The 15,960-nt window shown below is 43.5% G+C and overlaps 1 protein-coding gene across 3 annotated transcripts in view; it reads left to right on the top strand.

The window, feature by feature from the left end:
• Positions 1 to 2,328: 2,328 nt before the first annotated feature.
• The window catches only part of PRR5 (proline rich 5), a 167,414-nt gene continuing 153,782 nt past the window's right edge, over positions 2,329 to 15,960 (top strand). For 2 of the 3 annotated variants that reach the window (XM_073621934.1, XM_073621933.1), the window contains exon 1: positions 2,329 to 2,615. The gene's annotated coding sequence lies outside the window, so the exon portion shown is untranslated. The remainder of the gene's footprint in view (positions 2,616 to 15,960) is intronic. The other variant, XM_073621935.1, reaches the window with a different exon arrangement.

The raw sequence follows: 15,960 nt of genomic DNA, 5'->3' as shown, positions 1-15,960 counted from the left end.
GGTGTGCTGGAGGGTCTATGGATGCTGGCTGCTGGGGGATCTATTGTCACTGGTGGTGATCTGTTTTTGTCTGAGGGCCTATTGTTGCTAGTGGGGGATCTATCGTTGCCGGGGGGTCTTATGTTGCTGGTAGGAATCTACTATTGAGGGAGAGGTCTATTGCTGTATGCTGGTGGGTCTATTGATGCTGGCTGCTGGGGGATCTATTGTCACTGGTGGTGATCTGTTTTTGTCTGAGGTTCTATTGTTGCTAGTGGGGGGAGTTATTGTTGCTGGGGGGGGGGTCATATGTTGCTGGTAGGAATCTACTATTGAGGGAGAGGTCTATTGTTGCTGTATGCTGATGGGTCTATTGATGCTGGCTCCTGGGAGATCTGTTGTTGCTGCTGGGGGTCTATTATTGCTGGGGTGGGGTCCATTGTTGCTGGGGGTGTCTATTGTTGTGTGAGGGATCTGTTGTTGCTAGGGTGGGATCCTATTGTTGCTGAGGGGACCTATTGTTGCTAGGATGGGGTCCATTGTTGCTGGGGAGAGTCTATTGCCGTGTGAAGGATCTATTGTTGCTGGGGTGGGTTCTATTGTAACTGGGAGATCTATTGTTGCTGGCTCCAGGGAATCTATTTTACTGCTTTTCTTGTTATTAGATAAGAGCAAATTCCATACAAATTATTTAGCACCACAAAATGATACTTGGGGCAGTACTGGGAGGTGGGTAGGAGGTGGGACCAAGGGACGGTGCTCAGAGGAGCGTAGGGTGCGTAGACAAGGGGGAACTCAGAAGGGCAGAGTTCCTGCACCTATTCTCTGAGAAAAAAAGCCCTGATTATTATTATCCCCTTCCCGCCGAGCGTACGCAGATGTGCGTACTCGACTTTCCGGGGTTATACCGGGATAATGCCCGCAGCTGCAGGCATCATCCCGGTACTGTTTTTTAGAGTGGGCGATCGGCTATCCAGTTATAACAACCGATGCGGCTAAAAGCTGCCCGGCTGTTATACAGGTAGAGCGGGAGGGGATGTCCCCCCCTCTCGCCGCCTCCCACCGCTCTTACCGGGCCTCCCGATTGGATGACCAAACGGCCGCCTCCGGCGGCTGGGTACGGACTGGAACGAAGCCGTGATTGGCTTAGTTCCAGTCTCCTAACAGTAAACGTGGAAGCGACGTCATGACGTCACTTCCCGTTTACTTGGCTGCCAATGGCGCCTGTTTAAAAAAAATACACAGTATTCAAAATCGCCATTTTTCGGCGATCTGAATACTTTGAAGACCTTTTAGACCCCCGATCCCTCCATAAAGAGTACCTGTCACTACCTATTACTGTCACAAGGGATGTTTACATTCCCTGTGACAGCAATAAAAGTGATCAAAAATTTAAAAAAAAAAAAAAAACACAATTAATAAATATAAAAATAAATAAAATAAATAAGAAAAAAAATTTTTTTTAAAGCGCCCCCGTCCCCGCGAGCTCGCACAGCAAAGAAAACGCATACGGAAGTTGCGCCCGCATATGTAAACGGTGTTCAAATCACACATGTGAGGTACCGCCGCGATCGGCAGAGCGAGAGCAATAATTCTAGCCCTAGACATCCTCTGTAACTCTAACCTGGTAACTGTAAAAAAAGATTAAAGCGTCGCCTATGGAGATTTTTAGGTACCGTAGTTTGTCGCCATTCCACGAGTGCGTGCAATTATAAAGCGTGACATGTTTGGTATCTATTTATTCGGCATAACATCATCTTTCACATTATACAAAAAAATTGGGCTAACTTTACTGTTTGTTTTTTTTTTAATTCATGAAAGTGTCCCTTTTCCCAAAAAGTTGCGTTTAAAACACCGCTGCACAAATACCGTGTGACATAAAATATTGCAACAATTGCCATTTTTCTCTAGATTCTCTGCTAAAAAAAAAAATATATAATGTTTGGGGGAGTAAGTAATTTTCTAGCAAAAAATACGGATTTTAACTTGTAAATGCCAAATTTCAAAAATAGGCTTAGTCATGAAAGGGTTATACACGATTTATATAGCGCCAACAGTTTACGCAGTGCTTTACAATGTAGAGGGGGGACAGCACAATTACAGTACAGTTCAATACAGAAGGGACAGGAAGGAATATACTAATTTGTCGCTATTTTTTGGTGACTATTTTGTACATAATTTCCGTGTTGCGATTCCTCGCTGTGTTTATGTCTTTCTGGGAGGATTGCACGGTTGCTCCAGCCGGTTTGCAGAGCCCATTTTGCTCCCAGCAGCCTGTGTACACTGAATGGTACTGTACATATATCACAGAGAGGGAGGAGAGACAGCCAGCGACTAGGGAGGGAGGGAGAGGAGGGGAGTCACCCACAGCAATCAGAAGAGGATGGCAACACAGCAGCCAGAGATCAAGGCATAGACGGCGTACTACCAGGGCCAGGCGTGAGTGTGTGACTGTCCTGTCTGGAGGGGGGGGATTGCAGCCAGCTGACTGAAAAGGGTGGCTCCATGTCCACCCCATCCCTCTCTTCTTCCCCATGCTGCTTTCCCCTATCTCCAATCTGATCCCTGGGATCTCCTGCTCCTAGACTGCGATCCACTGCACGACTGCCAATGCAAGAACCTGCCAACTGCTCCAGGTGAGTCTCACCCCCAACAAATACCATCACAGTCTTGCAACAAAAAATGACTTGTCATACCCGTGCAACCCCAATGGATTCCAAACCGCTGTCGCTGCAATGCTGCTCGCTTTCCTTCCAGCGCCTGAGAGGTTAATTGCGATGTGTTCCCCGCACCCCGGCAGCTGGGTGCCTTCCAGATACATAAATTTATATATTTGTACACTCCTGGGTTTTCCTGAGCCCCCTGGCAGCAGGCGACTCCGGTGTGTTTAGGGCGATTTTCTACTATGACCGCTGACATTGGTCAGGAAAGGCTATAAAAAGGACATGATCTTTCCGTAAAGCGGTGCGCGTTACTAAAAAAAAAACCTTAGGATTCGCGTCCTCTGGCAGTATTGCGCACAGTTCTATGTAGCACCCGGCGCAGACGAATGCAGTTTACATAAATAAGATAATAAAATAAGAGAGGGGTTTGGGTTGTGCATGCTGTCAGATGTGCGGCTCCTAAATGACATGTTCTAAAAGGATACCGAGAGCTTTCACAGTTCGCTGCTGATTGGCTAAAGAGTGAAAAAAAAAAATCCATATTAGCACAGATGTACAGCCCTATGTTTTTAATTGGAGACATATTGTTGTCATTTGAACCGGGCCCCGTGGGGGTTTCCTGCATGAGCAAGGCATGAAGCGATGCGAAGAAGAGAATCTGGACCCTGGGATGATTGGGTTTGGGGGTCGCACGGTCTGGGACAGAAGTGCTGTACAGGGTTTTTAATAATGGTTGTTGGATTAAAGTTTTAGATAACGGATGATAAGGTATTATACATATCTGTGCTTCTAAGATGTGCTGCAGCAGCTTCAACTTGTTCCAGCTTCCTCCTGGGGCTGGGTGGGTCAGATTTGTTTTATTTTACCTATCCCCTTGGCACCTTTTTGGGCAAAGTTAAAGGGGCATTTGTGAACTCCCTGATTATTAATAGCTGTCAAACATGTTCTGCAGCAGCTGTGAATTGTTCCAGCTTTTTCTTGGGCTGGGTGGGTCAGAACAATATTACTCCCCCCTTTGGCACCTTTTTGGGCAGAGTTAAAAAAGCGTTCTTGAAGTCCCTATTAATAGGCCTCGAGGATGTTCTGCAGCAGCTGTGAATTTTTATAGCACTTTCTTCAGCTGGGCCATTTGGATTTTTTAATTTACTCCCCCCTTGGCATGTTTTTGAGTAGAGTTAAAGGGGCATTTGTGAAGTCCCTGATTATTAATAGACCCTAGCAGCAGCCATGGATTGGTCCAGCCTCTACCCTGGGCTGAGCAGGTCAGATTTTTGATCTTACTCCCCTCTTGGCACCTTTTTTGGGCAGAGTAAAGGGGCATTTCTGATTTTCTAGACTTTTCTTCGATTTGGAGTGTTTAAGTTCCAATTTGAATAGTCCTTTGGCACCTTTTTGGGTGGGCATTTGTAAATTCCAGGTTCCCAAGCTGTTCTGCAGCAGCTAGTACATTTTTTGGACTCTTCCTTTGGCAGCGTCCTACTTTTTAGTTTAATAATCCCTTTGCTTGCATTGGGTGAATTTGAATTCTCTATGCTTCTCTATGTTTCTATATTTATTATATAAATAGTCTGAAATTGGCCATGCAATGTGATTGTTTAATTCACTAAGCTTAGACAGAATTGGACTGTATGGAAATGTTTGCTCAGTAGATCCAAAGCAAAATTTAAAATCTGGATGAGGCTGAGGATCTTTCACTGTCTGCTGTCATGCTGTATTTGAGATGCAAGAAAGGGGCTGTAATATTCTAAGAAATACTTTGTAATTGTGATAAAAAGTTTTTATGGGGCTCACAAAATACAAAATTGTACCCGAGGATCTTTAGCGATAGAATCCTGGCAGATATGAAATCGCATGCCTTATAAAGGAGTCCTGCATGGCTCTGAAACGTTGCTATCCTTTGCTGTGATGAGATTGTTCAATAACCCTATTATGGAGTTTTCTGGTTTGCTGGTGACATATCCCTTGTTCTGGCAGATATAAAAGACGCAAGTGAATGCAATTCTGTTTTCATTAATATAGCATTATTTTTAAATGCAAGCAGTTTAAGTACCTGCATTTGACTTGGTATCAACCCCTTGCAGTCCCTGTGCAGCAGCACTTGGACTGGGAGAAGAAGCAGCACAAGGAGCCAATCAGTTATGATTTAGTGCTTCAGTGCTAACAATGACTGTGCTGATAGGAGGAGAAGGCTGAGTGACAGATGAACCAATCAGTCTGCAGCTTCTCCTTTTACTGTCCAGTCACAAGCTGGGGGTGAAACAAGACTTGTGTTACTTAAAGTGGTTCTAAAGGCTCAAGGTTTTTAGAACGCATGAAGGTAAAAATAACCTTCTCTGTGCAGCAGCCCCCCCTAATACTTACCTGAGCTCCATCTCGATCCAGCAATGTGCACAAGAGCCTCAGCTCTCTGGGGACTCTCACTCCTCATCGGGTGGGGCAGCAGCAAGAGCCATTGGCTCCCACTGCTGTCAATCACAGCCAGTGAGCCAATGAGGAGAGAGGGGGTGGGCCAAGCTGCGGCTTTGTGTGTGAATGGACACACAGAGCAGCGGCTCAGGAACGAGCCTGCTTGGGTGCCCCAACAGTGAGCAGCGGGGGACCCAAGAAGAGGAGGATCTGGGCAGCTCTGTGCAAAACCACTGCACAGAGCAGGTAGTATGACTTGTTTATTTATTTTTTTTAAACAAGCCTTTAATATCACTTTAAAGAGAAGCTTCAGCCCCGGTTCACACTGAGGCAGCGCGACTGCCTCAGGAGACCTGGACACGACAGGGGCGGCGACTTGCAAATATATATAGAAGTTTTCTATATAGAAGTCTATGCAAGTCGCCCCAAGTCGCCCCTAAAGTAGTACAGGAACCTTTTTCTAAGTCGGAGCGACTTGCGTCGCTCCGATTAGAACGGTTCCATTGTACAGAACGGGACGCTACTTGTCAGGCGACTAGGTCGCCTGACAAGTCGTCCTAGTGTGAACCGACCCTAAGTCATAGTTGTGTTTTTTAAAAGTCAGCAGTTACAAAAACAGTAGCTACAGACTTTTAATAAATAGACAATCACCTGTCCCAGGATTCAGAGATGTGCTCACCATTCTTTTCATCCCTGTTCTGTCCCCAGCACCAGCATCTCAACTGTGAGCAGTCGGCTGTGACAGCTTGCGTCTTCACAGCTGGGTGCCCACTGCGCATGCGCGAGCTGCGTTACACATTGTGAATGGTTCCGTATTCTTCTGGAACCTGTGAATGTGTCCCAGAAGGCTACGGGGGGGGGAGCAGAAATTCCACTTCCATATGGTCGCGATCCTTCCCAAGCCTGTACTGGCTTGGTGACGTCAACCGACAGCTAAAGCCCGCTGTCGGCTGAAAACGGGTCACAGGAGTGCAGAACTAACTGCATTCCTGTGACCCATAGGAGAAGTAGAGCCAAAAAAGCTACTTTAATGTGCCCCAAGACGTAGCACAAAATTCAGTGCAGCTTTTAAAACTATTGCTATAATTTCCATACCTGAAGCATACCTCCCAACTTTGTGAGATGGGAATGAGGGACACCTATCAGCAAAAGCATGCTGGCATAGGACACACCCCCTGCCACTCCCCCTTAAAGGAGAATTGTACAAAAAAAAAATCAAGATTGGTTAAACCCACAAGTGCTTTTTTTTTACCACTACTATTCCTTTATATTGGCTTTTGGAATTTACAAATGCAGCAATTTAGAAATCAGATGAAAGGTTTAGCGCTGGAAAACACTTTTTGATAGATAAAAGTGCATTTTATATACAACTATATAGATCAGACCAAAATGAGAGACAAATGAGGAGGAATGAGGGACAGAGGGACATTGCTCCAAATCAGGGACAGTCCCTCAAAATCAGGGACAGTTGGGAGCTATGCTGTAGGCCTTTTGTGGCACCCCTGAAGCCTAGCCGAAAAGTCCCATATTGATTACATTCCCCGTCCTACTTTGTTGCCACAGCATATGTTGGACTTTCGCCCTTCCTCATCACAGGAGCAAGCACTTTCCTTGTAGCAAAAGGCGCCCTGTGTTCTGAGCCCCTCTGTTGCAGCCACACTGAATGCAAGACTTTCCTCGAAGTTTGATACTAAATGTCCTATATATTGAGCTATAGCTATACATACTATAGCCTCGGCTAGTTTAATGGATCAAGTCAAATTAAGCAGATTTGTAAATTCCATCTTTTTCCTTTCTCCTACTGTCCTCTGAAATCTGTACTGACATCAGTATCCAACAAGATTAAAATTGTGCCTACCACAGGGCCTGGTTAAAATCCCTGTAGGATCTGAGAGGAAGCCTCTCCTATGTGATGGAGATGCCCTCTAACACAGTTGTCACTGAAACACATTGCCTACACGGGAAGATGTCGCCTCCATCTCTGTTTTGGTGCCAACCTAAACTATAGAACTTTCCTTCGCTCACAGTGCTCACCAGGACAAATGGAGAGAATAAATATTGCTAACAGAGACTAAAACAGCAGTAAAAACTGGACAGAGGCTATAACCCATCCCAATGCTTTCTTTAGATATAGTTTAGGTTTCTTTTGCTCCTCAACAAGAAAACATACCAAAACCCCGGGACATAGGACTTTTCAGAAAATGCACCAAAGCTGTGGGCTATAATAGAAGTCTATAGCAAAGTGACTAACCCTCACCAAACCCACAGGTACACAGCGCTGCATTCAAAGCACAGCCGTTCTGTATGAAGGCACACTAAATACAGAGTGTAAAGCCCCATACACACTATTCGATTTCCTGCAGATTTTTGTCTTCAGAATTACCAAAACCATGTAATATGAGGTCAAACCTTAAGAGTTTCAATTTGTATGCAATCAGGCAGCCCCTGCACTACATGGTTTTGGTAAATCTGAAGACAAAAATCTGCAGAAAATCTAATGGTGTGTATGGGGTCTTAGCTGCTGAATTTGACTTCAGCCTCCTGTAATCTGTTGTCTGGTAAAGAGAGGAAAGCACTAGGAGCCAATCAGGTCTGTTGCATGCACATGTGTTTAACAGGAACACACTAATGCCCTGTACACATGATAGGATTTTCTGACAACAAATGTTCTATGTGAGCTTGTTGTTGGAAATTCCGACCATGTGTAGGCTCCATCAGACATTTTCTGTCGGAATTTCGGACAAACAAAATTTGAGATCTGGATCTCAAATTTTCCGACAACAAAATCCTTTGTCGGAAATTCCGATCGTGTGTACACAATCCCGACGCACAAAATTCCACGCATGCTCGGAATCAAGCAGAAGAGCCGCACTGGCTATTGAACTTCATTTTTCTCGGCTCCTCATACGTGTTGTACGTCACCGCGTTCTTGACGTTCAGAATTTCCGACAACATTTGTGTGACCGTGTGTATGCAAGACGAGTTTGAGTCAACATCCGTCGGAAAAAAATCCATGGCTTTGTTGTTGGAAAATCCTATCGTGTGTAAAGGGCATAAAAGGGGAGAGAGCAAAAAAGAGATTTCATTGGTCTGCAGCTGCTCCTTCACTGTCCAAAAAAAAAAATGTCAGGTCACCAGTAGGGTTGTATAATCTTCAAGACTGGATGGGCAGAAATACAGGTCCTCAGACTGGTAAATCAACTCCCATGCATGTATTTGAATGCGGTGTACAGTGCCTTGAAAAAGTTTTCATGCTCCTTGAAGTTTTCCCATTTTGTCATGTTACAGCCAAAAACGTAAATGTATTTTATTGGGAATAGACCAACTCAAAGGGAGTGGAAGGAAAATGATAAATGGTTTTCCAATTTTTTTTACAAATATATATGTGAAAATTATGGCGTGCATTTGTATTCAGTCAATACTTTGTAGAACACCTTTCGCTGCAATTACAGTTGCAAGTCTTTTTGGGGATGTCTCTACCAGCTTTACACATCTAGAGAATGACATTTTGGCCCATTCTTCGTTGCAAAATAACTCAAGCTCTGTCAGATTGGATGGAGAGCGTCTGTGAACAGCAATCTTCAAGTCTTGCCACAGATTCTCAATTGGATTTAGGTCTGAACTTTGACTGGGTCATTCTAACACATGAATATGCTTTGATCTAAACCATTCCATGGTAGCTCTGGCTGTATGTTTAGGATTGTTGTCCTGCTGGAAGGTGAACCTCCACCCCAGTCTCAAGTCTTTTGCAGACTCTAACAGGTTTTCTTCTAAGATTGCCCTGTATTTGGCACCATCCATCTTCCAATCAACTCTGACCAGCTTCACTGTCCCTGCTGAAGAAAAGTATCCCCACAACATGATGCTGCCACCACCATGTTTCACGGTGGGGATGGTGTGTTCGGGTTGATCTGCAGTGTTCGTTATCCGCCACACACAGCGTTTTGCTTTTAGGCCAAAAAGTTTTATTTTGGTCTTATCTGACCAGAGCACCTTCTTCCACATGTATGCTGTGTCCCCCACATGGCTTTTAGCAAACTGCAAATAATGCCTTTCTTCTTGCCACTCTTCCATAAAGGCCAGATTTGTGGCGTGCAAGACTAATAGTTGTCCTGTGGACAGATTCTCCCACCTGAGCTGTGGATCTCTGCAGCTCCTCCAGAGTTACCATGGACGTCTTGGCTGCTTCTCTGATGAATGCTCTCCTTGCCTGGCCTGCCAGTTTAGGTGGACGGCCATGTCTTGGTGGGTTTGCAGTTGAGCCATACTCTATCCATTTTCGGAGGATGGATTGAACAGTGCTCCGTGAGATGTTCAAAGCTTGGGATATTTGTTTTTATAACCTAGCCCTGCTTTAAACTTCTTCACAACTTTATCCCTGACCTGTCTGCTGTGTTCCTTGGCCTTCATGATGCTGTTTGTTCACTAAGGTTCTCTAACAAACCTCTGTGGGCTTTACAGGACAACTGTATTTATACTGAGATTAAGTCACACACAGGTGGACTCTATTTACTGATTAGGTGACTTCTAAAGGCAATTGGTTCACTAGATTTTAGTTAGGGGTATCAGAGAAAAGGGGGCTGAATACAAACACCACACTTTTCAGATATTTATTTGTAAAAAAATTTGAAAACAATTTATCATTTTCCTTCCACTTCACAATTATGTGCCACTTTGTGTTGGTCCATTACAAAAAAATCCCAATAAAATACATTTACGTTTTTGGTTGTAACATGGTAACATGTGGAAAATTTCAAGGGGTATGAATGCTTTTTTAAAGGCACTGTAGGGGGGATTTACCAAAACTGGTGCACTCAGAATCTGGTGCAGCTGTGCCTGGTAGCCAGTCAGCTTCTAACTTTAGATTGTTCAATTAAGCTTCGACAATAAAACTTAGAAGCTGATTGGTTACTATGCAGAACTGCACCAAATTCTGTGTGCACACGTTTTAGTGAATCTCCCCTTGTATGTAGCTATTTACCTGACATTACCTCTGAGTGTGTGTTAATGATTGGTCAATCCGCCTTTGCAGTTCAACATAGCGGAAAATTATGGAATGTTTACTGTAAATAACACAAGGGCCAATACTCTCTGACTACTTAACACTGTTTTGTTAATAAATGCATTGACCCGATGATAACCTGAGACTTTTGATCTCCATTTTTGCTGAGTACTAGTAGAGAACAGAAATCCACAGACGTATGAAGTTAATGAAAACTTTTTTGGCATTCCAAATGTCAAACTAAAGCAGACCTAGCATTAGATATCTTTTTTTCATGTTAGATGTATCCATGCTAAGTAATGTGTAACTCTCCCTGGTATTTATAACCTTTCACAGAGATTACAGTACAGTACTCTCCCAGACAGTGCTTCCAACTGCTTTTCTCTCCAGAAGGATGGAGCCATTTTTGTTCAGGCATCATCAAGGGTCAGTATCTGCTTCCTGGACTGAGATGTCAGCTCGGAGAAGGACACAGACTTGTAAATCCTGGTGCATGTGCAGCTTCTGTTGTAGCTTCTCAGCTTGTGGTGACTTACAACAAAGTTACAATGTTGCAGTCTGATTACTAGGAGAATAGGAGACTGAAGAAGTGCTTCCTCTTGCTTGCGGTACAACAATGACGTTATCTTATTTTAGGCACTGGACTTCCTTTTTAAGAGCTCACGCACATGGCAGTTAAACTGTGGCATTTGTATCAGTAAACTTTTTTTATTTTTTACAGATTTGAATACAGGCTTATTGTTTTCTATGGGCCCAAGTATATCGCTGTGTACAGATCGGCAAATGTGTGCTGCACTCAGATCCATAATAAAAAATCAGTGTCTGAGGATGTGCTATGCGTGCTGATGTTTACATGCGTACAGCGTATAGCACAAATGTATTTTATCGGTGTAAAATAGCCACTTGCATCCTAGTTACCAATGGGCTGCATAAACGCTATACGATTGTAGGCATATAAGCACTGCTCAAACATTACATGAGTACGCTGTACTTTTTAAACAGGATCTTGCTTCCAGCTTCTAACAGCAAGATGCTGCATACTACTTGCCTTATTTTCATACAGCCATGTGCATGTACCCCAATGATAAATGGTAGAGATATATGAAAAAAATTATACTGTTGCTGTACATTGTGACATGTCAGGATTTTATTAATGCAGACTGGTAAAGTTACTAAAAGGAGATGTAAAGTCTAGGAGAAAAATATTAAAACGTACCCAGTATCAGCTACCATAAACACTACTGCAATCAATTCAGGTTCCTCTGGCACTGGGATCTCAGAGCTGTAGGATCTCCATAGATTAGATCCCAGCATTCAAGGCAAGTAAGCTTACTGTTAGGGGTTGATTTACTAAAACTGGTGAGTGCAAAATCTTGAGCAGTTGTGCATGGTAGCCAATCAGCTTCTAACTTCAGCTTGTTCAATTTAGCTTTGACAAAGTAACCTGGAAGCTGATTGTTTTTTATGCAGAGCTGCACCAGATTTTGCACTCTCCAGTTTTAGTAAATCAACCCCTTAGTGTCACTGTGGCCTTGTAGTGGGGAACCGTTCTCTAGCCCCAAGCTCTAAGAGCCTTCCGTACCAAGGTCATACATAACAGACCCCCTCACTGAGACTTCACATACATTATAGTATATGACCAGAAGTTTGTGGACACCTGACCATCACACCTGCTGAGACTTTACTTACATTATATAGCCAGAAGTTTGTGGACACCTGACCATCATCACACTCTGAGACTTTGCTTACATTATATGGCCAGAAGTTTGTGAACACCTGACCATCACATCCGCTGAGACTTTGCTTACATTATATGGCCAGAAGTTTGTGGACACCTGACCATCATAACACTCGCTGAGACTTTGCTTACATTATATGACCAGAAGTTTGTGGACACCTGACCATCACACCCGCTGAGACTTTGCTTACATTATATGACCAGAAGTTTGTGGACACCTGACCATCACACCCGCTGAGACTTTGCTTACATTATATGGCCAGAAGTTTGTGGACACCTGACCATCACATCCGCTGAGACTTTGCATACATTATATGGCCAGAAGTTTGTGGACACCTGACCATCACACCCGCTGAGACCTTGCATACATTATATGGCCAGAAGTTTGTGGACACCTGCCCATCACACCCGCTGAGACTTTGCATACATTATATGGCCAGAAGTTTGTGGACACCTGACCATCACACCTTTATTAGCTTGCTGGTTATTCCATTCCAAAACCATTGACATTAGTATGGAGATGGCCCCCTTTCCATCTATGTCAGCCTCCAATCTTTTGGGAAGGATTCCCACAAAATTTTGGAGTGTGTTTGTGAGAATGTGTGCCCATTTGTGAGGTCAGGCACTTATGCTGGATTTGAAGACCTGGCTAATAATTCATCCCACAGATGCTCAGTAGGTTTGATGTCAGGGTTTTGTGCAGTCACTTGAGTTCCTCCACACCAAACTCATCAAACCATGTCTTTATGGAGCTGGCTTTGTACACAGGGGCATAGTCATGCTGCAACAGAAAAGGACCTTCCCCAAACTATTACCACAAGGTCGAAATAGCGTGATTGTCTAATATACCTTTGTATGTTGTAACGTTAACAGAACCCTTCTCTGGAAACACCTGAATTTATAAAATTGGAGGGGTGTCCACATGCTTTTGGCTTTAAAGGTAGGTGTGATGGTCGGGTGTTTTATCGACATAGCATACATGTCGACATGGCATACATAGGTTGGGAGAATGTAGTAAAAACACGGCTAAACGATCCCCACTGTTGCACTCTGTGGGCAGTCCCCCCTGCTGAACACGCCACTTTCTGCCTTTACAACCACTTTAAGGGAATGCGTTTCTGGAGCACTCTGAAAATTCTTTATCTGGAGTACAATCAGATCCTGCCTGTGTGTCACCCAAAAGAAATGTAAAGAAAAAATTGTGGTTCTTTTCAGGTTTTGCAGCATTCCTAAAAAGACAAGAAGGAAGATTTCACTCATTGGGGGTTATTTACGAAAGGCAAATCCACTTTGCACTACAAGTGCACTTGGATGTGCAGTCGCTGTAAATCTGAGGGGTAGATCTGAAATGAGGGGAAGCTCTGCTGATTTTTATCATCCAATCATGTGCAAGCTAAAATGCTGTTTTTTATTTTCCTTGCATGCCCCCCTCGAATTTACAGCGACTGCACTTCCAAGTGCACTTGCAGTGCAAAGTGGATTTGCCTTTCGTAAATAACCCCCACTGTCTATAAGTATTCTGCGTGTTTTTTAACAGGTTGTTTCTGCCTGAAACATTTTGACATTTTGGTTACTTTAGCACTCCTTTATCACAAAGTAGGAATCTTGAAGAATCACATGGCTGAGATAGAATCAGTAAAGGTAATGATGCGGCTTGTGCACTACTGCTTAAGAATGCAAATACAGATAAAGTGAGGAGAACTACGGGACTTTTTTTTTTTTTTTTTTTTTTGCCAGTCAGACCAATATTTGGAAAATAAGGTAAAAAAAACTCTGCTGCTTTAAAACTGAACTCTGAGCACAAAAACATAATTCAAGTATTTTCCTCAAAAAGACCACATGGGATGTAAATCCACTTTGTGTGCACCAAATGCCTTTACAAAGCCAGTTATTACCTTGTAAAAGTAGCAGTGACATCATCACTGTACAGAGAACAGAGCTATGGGAGGGACCCAGCAGGCTCCACCCACTACAGGCTGCCTGCAGAAAAATACAGGCGGGGCAGAGACAAGACCAGTCATCCTACACAAGGAGAGAGAGCAACAGTGGCTGGTCTTTATTACAGGAAGCTCCTGTACAAAGGGGTTGATTTACTAAAGGCAAATAGACTGTGCATTTTGCAAAGTGCAATTGACCTCTGCAAGTGCAGTTGCTCTAGAGCTTAGTAAATGAAGTAAAGCTTCACTTTGCAAAGAGTACCCAATCACGTGCAAGGGGGGGGGGGGGAAGCATTTTGCCTGCACATGATTGGATGATGGAAGTCAGCAGAGAAAAGAAGATGGAGAATCCAGAATATTTTAGCTGTCACCGGAATAGGAGGTGAGAGGAAATCTTTCAATGAGGACACCTCTGTTTCGGTGACAGCTGTCGAAGATGGGCTTCCCCCAATTTAAAGATATTTCCTCTCGATTCCTGTTTTTTCTTAGGGGTAGAAAGTAAAGTTGGACAAAGACAGGGTTTTTGCCAATCACTTTCCCTATCTAAAACTTTAAAAAGATGTTGGCTATAGATAAACTAAAGCATACCACATCTTATGACTGGTAAGATGCAATATATTACATTTTTGGAGTTTGGCTTAGATACACTTTAAGGCCTCTCTGTGCTCCAAGGCTCCCTTTACATGGGCGGCAGTATTTATTACTCCCGTATAGGTTTCTTTTCAGAGGGTGGTGAGAAGAGGTTTGTGGACATTCAGGAGGTGAAAATGCTGCCTCCTGATGCCTGTTTTTTTTTTTTTTGAACTGCCAAATAGTGATTTTGCATTGTGGGACCATGCTGCAACTGCGAGCCATGCGTTTGCAGCACAGTGCCATTCACTTTTAATGGGAGGGTTTGACAGCTGATGTTGCCTGTCATCCTTGGCATATCGCAAGAAAATTAGCATGGCAATGTGCAATCATCAAAGCAACATCACATCCACTTGTAGGTGGGCAATCGGGGACAGTAAGATGCAGCACCTTCTGGCTGCTCATGTGAAAGGAGACTTAAAGCTTATCTGAACACCTTCTTATACAGCGCCCAGTGGGGGTTATTTACTAAAGGAAAATCCACTTTGCCCTGCAAGTGCACTTGGAAGTAAAGTAGCTGTAGATCTGAGGCGGACATGCAAGGAAAATAAAAAACAACATTTTAGCTTGCACATGATTGGATGATAAAATCAGCAGAGCTTCCCCTCATTTCAGATCTACCCCTTAGATTTAGAGCGACTGCACTTCCAAGTGCACATGTAGTACAAAGTGGATTTGCCTTTAGTAAATAACCCCCAGTGTCAAAAATATTTTAGTATGGGCATCTACATAATGGCTCCTGTTCTGTTTGATGTGGAAAGGGTTTCCATGCCCGTATACCTCACTCATGATAAAATCTGAAGCAGGAGGGGCCCCTAAGACACATAGAGAAAAAGATGAATAATTGGATATACCCTGAAAAGATAAGAAACGCTCAGCACATATTACAGGTGAAAATCTTCTAAAGGTGAACTTGTGCTCTGAAGGCTTAGCTATGTGGGAGATATTTTATCTTCTGTTAGAATGGTAATTGTTCCTACTCTCCCACGACTGGCTGCGGGCTTTGAAACATGGAAAAATGACTCTGACTTGCAGCAGGGGTCATTGGGACCCAGTGCAGCCAGCCCATCCCTTTAATTACTGACATCTCTACGTTATACAGGTTTGGAGGTAAAAATAGATTCAATACATGATTTGCCCTCCAGGCTAAAAAAAAAATAAAAAAAATTAAAAGCTGGAAGAACGTAAATCTAATTAGTTCTAAATGCCTTTTTTTTGCACAAGAAAATGTGGCACTCCTGCTTTCCTCCGGGGCATTTTGCTGCCAACTCAAGGAGGGATCCAGTGTGTCAATGGGTTTGATTTACTAAGACTGGAGATTGCAAAATCTAGTGCAGTTCTGCGTGGTAGCCAATCAGCTTCTAACTTCAGCTTGTTCAACTAAGTTTTGGCAAAAAAACATGGAAGCTGATTGGTTTGCAGAGCTGCACCAGATTTTGCAATCTCTAGTTTAAGTAAATCAAATGGGGGGGGGGGGGGGGGGTTTATTTACTAAAGGTAAATCCACTTTGCATTACAAGTGCACTTGGTAGTGCAGTCGATGTAGATCTGAGGGGGACATGCAAGGGAAAAAAAAATGCATTTTTGCTTGTAGATGATTGGGTG

This window comes from Aquarana catesbeiana, linkage group LG03, assembly GCF_042186555.1.
Source record: "Aquarana catesbeiana isolate 2022-GZ linkage group LG03, ASM4218655v1, whole genome shotgun sequence".
In the NCBI taxonomy this organism is placed as follows: domain Eukaryota; kingdom Metazoa; phylum Chordata; class Amphibia; order Anura; family Ranidae; genus Aquarana; species Aquarana catesbeiana.
This window is presented reverse-complemented; position numbering and strand designations above follow the sequence as displayed.